Source organism: Oratosquilla oratoria, chromosome 12, assembly GCF_046742065.1.
Source record: "Oratosquilla oratoria isolate Oo_2021 chromosome 12, ASM4674206v1, whole genome shotgun sequence".
Classification (NCBI taxonomy): Eukaryota; Metazoa; Arthropoda; class Malacostraca; order Stomatopoda; family Squillidae; genus Oratosquilla; species Oratosquilla oratoria.
The window spans coordinates 70,534,154-70,542,549 of NC_134788.1; positions in this window are offsets into that span (position 1 = coordinate 70,534,154).

Consider the following 8,396-nt stretch of genomic DNA (forward strand, 5'->3'; position numbering starts at 1 on the left):
CTCCTCACTCATCACTCTCATTTTCTTCGTATTTCCCACTGCAGCTATCTTTCCTTCCCTATCCTCCTTCACATTTAGCAACTCCCTAAAATATTCTGCCCATCTTCCCCTCACTGCCATCTCTTCCATTATCAACTCTCCATCTGTACCTTTTACCTTTTCTTCCCTACTTGATTCGCCTCCTCTTCCTCTCTTAATTTCTTTCCAAAACATCTTTTTATTACTTTCAAAATTTTCTGTCATACTCCTACCCCATTTCACATCTGCTCTCCTCTTTGCCTCCTTTACCTTTTGCTTTACTTCTCTTTTCTTTTCTTTGTACCTCTCATATGACTCCCCTGTCCTCTTTTGTAACCAATCTGTGAATGCTCGCTTCTTCTCTTCTACAACCTTCTTTGTTTCCTCATCCCACCATTCACTACCCTTTCTTCTATTTCCCCCTGTCCTTCTTGTTCCACACACCATCCTTGCACACTTTAAGACTCCCTCCTTGAACCATCCCCATTCCTCCTCCACACCCATCTCTGCTCTATCCTTTACTCCCTCCCACTCCTCCTTCAGCTTCTTTTCGTACTCCTTCTCCTTTTCCTTTTCATTCAAGGAGTTCACTCTAAGAACCTCCCTACCTTTTGTCCCTTTCCTCCTTCTCCATCTATCCTCCACTCTCAACTTACCTTCCACCAAAAAATGATCTGATATTCCCCCACCCTCTCCCCTTAGCACATGTACATCCTTAACTCTTCCTATCCTAATCCTATTTACCACTACATAATCCATTAGCGCTCTATCTACCACCCTTCCCTCCACCACCCTCTCCCATGTGTACTTATGCTTGACTTTCTTCCGAAACACTGTATTTGCTATCATCAACTCTCTTTCTAGACACATTTCCACCATCAACTCTCCACTACGATTCTTTCCTGGAACTCCACACTTCCCAACCACTCCATCGATTGGACCATTTCCCACTCTAGCATTAAGGTCTCCCAGTACTATTACATTGACATTTCTTCCTAAACCCTCTATGCACTCATTTAAATCTATCCAAAAGGCCTCCCTTTCTTCTACACTCTTCTCACTGCCCGGCCCATATGCACTTACAAAGACCCACATCTCCTTTCCCAGTTTCACCTTCATCCACATTATCCTTGAGGAAACCTCCTTCCACTCCACTACCCCTTTACCTATCTCCTCACTTACAAGAATAGCCACCCCTTCCCTCCCTCGCCCTCTCTTCACTCCTGATAACCTCCCACTTACACTCCCAAACATACACTCACCCTTCCCTTTCAACTTAGTTTCACTCAAAGCCAACACATCCAACTTTCTTCTCACAAACATACTACCTATCTCTTCCCTTTTACTCTCATCTGTACCACATCCACGCACATTAAAAGACCCAAACCTTAGGGTGCTGGCCCGAGGCCCGCCAGCACCCCTTATGCCTTCACTTTTGTCTTTAGGATGTGTGCCCCGTGGGGCTACAGGGAGAAGGATGCCTAGTCCCTCTCCCCGTCCCTTTCTTCTCGCCTCTTACGATCCAAGTGGGAAAACTTGGTGGCAGTATTCTTTTCCCCCACCACAGGGAATTCCCCCAATCAGAAAGAGAATACTCAGAGAAATGGTACAGGACAGCAACAAGGGGTTGGGGGACAGCATAACGGAGGGACAGTCGTAGTATAAAAGTGTCATCATTTCTCTATGAACAGAATTTCTTCTATCATAGACAAAATGATGTGTGGCTCTGGTCCGTAGGGGCGCCCCATATAGACCCTAAAGTATCGACTGCATGCTACTTTGCAACAATAACAAGCAGCCAATACCCCAGACGGGGTATCACATACCACAACATAAACAAAGCATCACATGATTACGGCGTCACCACCTCACTCGCCAACATACAGTTCATCACTAGACACTAACCTTCTCTGTCCTTTTCTGAAGGGGTTACTAAAAGAAGTGATGGGTTACAAAAACACTATGTCTACATTCAACTCATTTTATTCACTATTAACAACATTTAACATAACATAAACATTTAACTTAACATAAAAAAGCACATAAACAAACAAACAAAACCACCTCACTCGCCAACATCTAGTTCATCTCTATCCTCTGTACTTGTTTGCCGCTCTTTCTTTCCCTTACACCCATCTTCTTTGCTAGGTCGCATCCTTTTTCTTGCAGCATGGGTAGGGCCTGTCACTGATACTCCTTCGGATCTTTTCAGGCAAAACCACTCATACAACACTTTGTCAATCTTGTCCCCACGCTGATATTGTAAAGTGTGACAGTTTTCAACAGCTTTTGGGGTATCTGTCCCCTTCATAAACTCATGTAACTTCTTTGATTGGGCCTTCATATCGTAGATGGCTGATGAGCCTAAGCCGAATTCATCCAGGAGTATTTTTCTGTTGTCTCCTTTCTCTAAACGTTTGCAAATATCCACCTTCTGCCTAAGTGTAAGCACAACACATTTCTGTTTATCAACTTTGGGCATGATGAAAGTTTACAGGAGAACACTTGAGGAAGAATGTAGCTGAACTGAGTGGAGACAAACACAAATGTGGCACATGTGAGACTGAATAGCATCAGTGGGCAGTGGGCTTTGGTGGGTGGTGCGAAACTGACCCAGACAGTGGTGTGCTCTGGTGACGGCAGGAACAATTAAAGCCTCGCGCAGGAAATTTTATTGATATGTATTGATTTCATATAGATTTTAATGCTTGGAAAAAATATGCTGGATACTTGAAGTTGCCGGATACCTGAATGCTGGATAAGAGGGCTTTTACTGTATACCAAGGGCATTTTCCCCCTTACAAGGGAGGCAGCCAAAGTCAAAATGAGCAATTCCACTTCTGGGGCATTCTCAGTCAGATCAACAAGTGCCTAGCACCCTCACCTATCAGATTTTGCTGAAATTCTAAGGTTAATCCAAACAACTGTTCAGGAGATATGACTTCAGATATTTTGAGGTCATAACTAGGCCAATAACTAGGCTGATCAAAGTCATAGTTACATAAATGTATATATATTTAGAATCAGACAAGGAATCCAAATATCAGTGTTTTTGAACTCTAGGTTGAAAAAAAAAAAATCCACTTTAGCAAAAATCTGAAGTCATGATTTGACCCCTGGGGTATCAAAATTGAAAGAAGAAAAAAATTATATATATATATATGTATGTGTGTGTGTACAATCAGTAAAAAAAATTATGCTGGTATTTTTCATATAATTAACACAAGTGAGCGCCTTATTTATACGTATATTGTCTGTCAACTGTACATATTTTTCATACTTAGGCCTTTATCTAATTAATTACATTTATTTTAATAAAAAAAACTTACAAGTGAACACCATGTACTTACAAACTGCATACAATCATAAGCATTATATACTGCACAAGCATAAGCACAATTACAACAAATATAAGGTCAGCATAAAATTGTACTGGATACAATTTTGGCATATTCAATACTTTCGTGAATTTCTTTCTGAAGTAAAATATAGTTAATTTGGCTGCCTCCTCTTAGTCTGAGATAACTCATGGCAGATAATATATGATGTTCTGGCACTGAACATGAATATTTATTTGGTGGATAATGATACGTACTTGCTAACATACTCTCCTGGTTTGACACATTTTATGGTATCAACCATTGCAGGTTCATTAGTCATATGACCTTTCTGTATTCGTTTCTTCTCTCCAATGCCACTTGAAATGAGACACATCATATTCAGTTCCTCCTTGTTTATAGGAACAAATGTATGATATTTCCGAGTTCCCTGAATAGCCACACTGTTGTGGAATTGATATTCCATCAGTTGTTCTGCATCTTTCAAATCAGACGTGGTTACAATGAACATTTTTATTGTCTTGTTCAAGTTTTCTGGTGTAAGAATTTGCCTCTCTGCAAACTGACCCGAGCAGTAGCTCCCTTCACTGTTCTGCCAATCCCATCACAAAGGAGGAGCAATAAATAAAATATGTAAATAAATACATAGGTATACTTAAATAATAAACAAACAGGTAAATAATAAATAATAATAGACATATAACTAATAATAAATGAGAATCAACCAAATAATGATAAACAGACAAATGATAACAAAACAAATAAACATATAATATAAAATAAATGATAATCATTACAGCATCTTGCTTAGGTGTTTATCAAAATGATTCTTAAAGCTTCAAACTGAACTACATTGCACTGCCTCTGCAGGAAGTTTATGCCATTCATTAACTACACAGTTGGTAAAGTTGTTTCTACCCACTTCCAAATGAAATCTATTTCCGGACAGTTTGAGACTATTGTTTCTTATCGGATTCTCATTCAGTGTGAAAATTTTGTCACTTTTGATATTGTCAATTCCCTTTAGAATTTTAAGGACCTGTATCAAGTCACCTCTGAGTCTATGCTTTTTTAGGGAAAACAGATTCATGTGTTTCAGTCGACTTTTGTATTATTTATTTTTGATATTTGGAATCAGTTTTGTGGCTCACCATTGTACTTTTTCCAATCTGTCAATGTCTTTAATGAGATTCGGTGACCATACAGAAATAGCATATTCCAAATGTGGACGAACTATCGATTTATATAGCTTGTTAATGAGTGATGGATTTTTAAAGTCAAAAGATCGCGCAATCAGTCCTAGAATCTTATTTGCTTTCTCAGAGGCTGAAATACACTGCTTGGATAATTTGAGATCGTTAATGATAATTATGCCGAGATATTTTTCACTACAGGTATTCACTTTTGTTAACGAATTTCCAAATAATTTGTAATCGTACTTACTGTTATTTTTACCTATGTGCATTACCTTGCATTTACTTTTGTTAAATTTCATTAACCACTTTTCAGACCATTGCTGTAATTTATCTAAATCTTCTTGAATATCTAATTGGTTTAAATGATCATTTTATGCATCTTTGCCATGAGATGTGCCAAAAAAAATGCCATTCACAAGACAAACCAAAATTTTCTTCATCCATCCGAAAAATAGTACAACTTTTTTCAGTTGTGGGCACTTGAATTTGACATAGCCCATAAGCTATTCTATAAATGAGTAAACCATTAGTGTTGTGTTTTAGTGATGGAGATAAGAAACAGTCAGTGAAAAGGTTAGGTTCTTGGTCTTCAGATGATCTATAATTAATAGGCGACAAAAGGGTGAACTGTACATTGTGAGTTGTCCCAGTGAAATCCCTTAGCAGCATCTTGGGCAATGAAAGAATAACCTTCTGAAAAATCACCTCCTACTATAACTGCCTCCTTCAGAGGTGTACTGTTTCTTTCAACTGTTTTAAGTACTGTGATTGCTGCTGTGCAACAAAATGATGACAAACCATGCAGGATATTTTCTTGCTTAGTGATAATAATACCGTAATTTGCTCTTTTATCCATTATTCTCGTATCCGGCTCCTTCTTATAAACGGCATATTATTCATGAGGAAATAACAATTTTGTATAAAAATATAAAAATTCGAAAAAATAAAATCTTAAATTCCCGCGCCACTCCCGCCGCCGCCAGAGGTAGAGCGCATCTTTCCCGCCATCTCCCACAAATCCCGCCGCTCCTTCAGGCCCAGTGCCCACTGTAATAAGACGCTTGATGTTAAGCGTGCGACTGTCTATTAGCAACTGTCTCAAAACACAAACACATACCGACAGCAAAGGAAGGCAGTGATGGCTGAGTTGAAGGATATGCGTGGTAGTGCTAAGCTTAGCGTCACTGATGAAGCTCTTCAGGAGTGGATGGAGGTCGACAATGACGAAGCTATCACCCCCACACTAACTGACGACGAAATCATTCAGGCAGTGATTGAGGAGAAGCATGGTAAGGAAACAGAGGCTGATAGTGAAGAGGAAGATGACCTAGAGCCAAGAGTAACGTGGAAGGATGCCGCTAAAGGATTGGCAACATTTATCAAGTTTGCGGAGCAGTGCACCTACATGGGGACTCACGACGTGATGTCTCTTCACTGTCTTCTAAATGAATTTTTAATGCAGAGAGGCAAACATTCTAAACAAAGAGACATACGTGATTTCATGAAAATAAATAAAGATAAATAAATATGAATATACTGGTAAATAAATAAACAACAAAAGTGAAGCCATTGAATGAATTTTATTCAAGTACTCTATGAATAAAGGCAATAAATGTATTTTTTTAATATTCCTTCTCGTAACCGGGATTTCCCCTTTCCGGCACGTCTTTGGTCCCACTCGTGCCGGTTAAAAGAGCTTATACTGTATTCATGAAGTGGCTCCACTTTGTCTACCAATGTACAACAGTCAACGGTCAAGATATTTCATTTGGAGGTGATTCAACATTGTCAAGCAAGTCGAGAAAGTTCAGAACACCTTCTCTTGGGCAGTCTTTGCAAATTTGCATCATGCAAGCTTCTTTTTCTTTACTGCAGACACTATAATCCATAGGATCTTTGTATGAGTGACCTTATTTTCCCAATGCAGCCAACTGTAATTTTGGGTTCTGATGATGTGTACAGACACAGAGAGAACGGGTCCCACCACTACCAGCAAGCACACAACATGATGGCTGCAATTTACCAAATGTGGAGAATCCTATTTTAATATTCTTTTTATAATTTTTATATAGTTCAAATATCTCTCTTAAATTCCCAAGAACCAGCTGCTTTTGCACCTTCAGCACTGGTGATTTTCACACAATCCTTTTGGCCAGGACACATATGACTAACCTCATCTGACTTATAGAATCTTCAAACTAAATCTTTGTGCTCTTCTGATGCCACTTTTCCTTTGCTCATGATTGGAATCTTTAGAAAGATTCCAAATTCTGATTTTAGTAAATGGCTCTCTCTCACCATATATGTTGTAGTTTGAAAAAAAAAAGTGGTTTCTCTAATTTAGTATGGGGAGAGAGTCAATACATGCAGTTTATGATTATTTGCTATCCAGGAATGACTTTTTCAATTTCTCAGATTGTGTTTCAGGTTTTGAAGCCTCACTTTCTGCCTCGCTATTAACATGAACACCATAACTGACCTCTAGGCTTTCCTTCAAATGTTTTTCTGGCATCTGATAGCTTACCATGAGCTTTGCACTTCTTATGGCTCAATGATAACCCTTCTGAAAAGAAATAAAAATTCATACATTTACATTAATATACAGAGTAAAATTTGATACAAAATAATGTCATAGTTGTCATTACAATATATGATTTAATTGTTTAGCATTTTTAAAAATAAATGGATAACTTATAAGGAATATTTCTTCTCTCTCTCCACATATATGATAATAATGATAATAATAATAATAAGTTTATTTGGCAAAGAATCAATATACATGAAATGCAGATAATGACAGGAACACATAGTTCAAAATAATAATTGCAACAAACATAAATTAGGTTAGCATATACATATATATGTATAGAGAGATAGATAAATATTACTTATGAGTTATCCATTTATTTTTAGAAATGCTAAACAATTAAATGCATACATTGCTATGCAAAAAATTACCAATTAAACAAAAATGGCATTGAAATAAAAAATATCTGGTGATTAAGAATGCAAACTGATTTAGAATGCTTATATAAAGGAAAATTGTATACCATACAGATCAAACCCAAGATGTAGATATCACTATGAGTAATTTCTATAAATCCGTAAAAAATAATACAATAAGGTGACACATTTTTTAATCCAGTTATAGATTATATTTGAATTCTTAAATATTCTATGAGGCTCATTAGAAAAGCATAACAACCAACCACACACACATTTCTGGCTGAAACTGTACTAACTTGTAGATCTAAACTACAACTATCTGTACTGATTCTGTACAAATAGCAACATGTTCCAAAAATTGCCAGATCATTCAGTACTTTATGAATTGACAAACATTTTGTAAATACATGGTGTTTACTTATAAGTTAATTACATGAAAATTACCAAGATAAACAACCTTATATGGCTGTTTATAATAGCCTAGAGATGTGCTTTATTTTTTTTATTAAAATAAGAATTCTAAATTAAGAGGAGGAGGAGGTGAATCAAATAGAAGAAAATGTAAAAGGTGCAGATGGAGAGATGATAATGGAAGAGAGGGCAACAAGAGGAAGATTGGAAAGTATTCTAGGGAGTTGCTCAATGTGAAGGAGGATAGGGAGGGAAAGGTAGTTGCAGTGGGTAGTGCTAAGAAAAGGACAGTGATGAGTGAGGAAAATGGAGGAGAAATAAGGAAAGATGAGGTGAAGGTAGTTGTTAAGATGATGAGAGCAGGTAAAGCACCTGGGTTGGATGGATGTCATGGAGAATGTCTAAAACAAAAAGGAGGTACAGTGATGGTGGACTGGGTGTTGACGTTATTTAATGCTTGTTTAAGAGAGGGTAGAGTGCCGGAGGA